Source organism: Pseudophryne corroboree, chromosome 3 (assembly GCF_028390025.1).
Source record: "Pseudophryne corroboree isolate aPseCor3 chromosome 3, aPseCor3.hap2, whole genome shotgun sequence".
Taxonomy (NCBI): Eukaryota; Metazoa; Chordata; class Amphibia; order Anura; family Myobatrachidae; genus Pseudophryne; species Pseudophryne corroboree.
Genome location: NC_086446.1, coordinates 763,645,041 through 763,645,809, shown reverse-complemented (window position 1 = coordinate 763,645,809; position 769 = coordinate 763,645,041).

Sequence of the window (769 nt, the reverse complement as noted above, 5' to 3'; positions counted from 1 at the left end):
ACCCTTCACCTTCTGTTTGCCCTGTACACCTCTTTGCTGGGTGTACTTATTAACTCCTTTTGCCTTCAATACCACCTCTATGCTGATGACACACAACTCTGCCTCTCCTCTCCTGATCTGTCCTCCTCTGTCCTCTCTCGGGTTTTCAGCTGCTTCTCCGCCATCTTCTCCTGGCTGTCTGAGTGCTCTCTGAAGCTCAACATGGACAAAACTGAACTCATTATCTTTCCCCCAGCCAGAGAATCACCCCCTACCAATATCTCTATCACTGTTGACAACACCATCATCTCCCATGTTCCCCAACTCCACTACTTGGGCATTACTCTTGACTCCACCCTCTCCTTTGCACCCCACATCCAAGCTCTGGTGCAATCCTGTCAGTTCCAGCTACGCAAAATTGCTCGCATCAGGTCATCTCTCTCCCAGAGTGCAACTAAACTTATCATCCACTCACTGGTCATCTCACGACTCGACTACTGCAATGTTCTCCTCACTGGCCTCACCTGCTCCCCTCCAATCTGCCCCGAACTCCGCAACTAGGCTCATCTTCCTCTTCCGCTGCACCACATCTGCCACTCCCAGGCTTGGACTGGCCCACATGGGTACCCTGGAAACCACCGGTGGGCCCCACTGCCTGGGTGCCCACCTCCTGCTCTAAGGATCAGGTTCCAGACTGTGCACTTGAATTATACATCAAACATATGTTACTTTATACTGTACTATGGTGTATTTTCTACAGCGGATTGCTGTTATTAATCTGGTACATTAT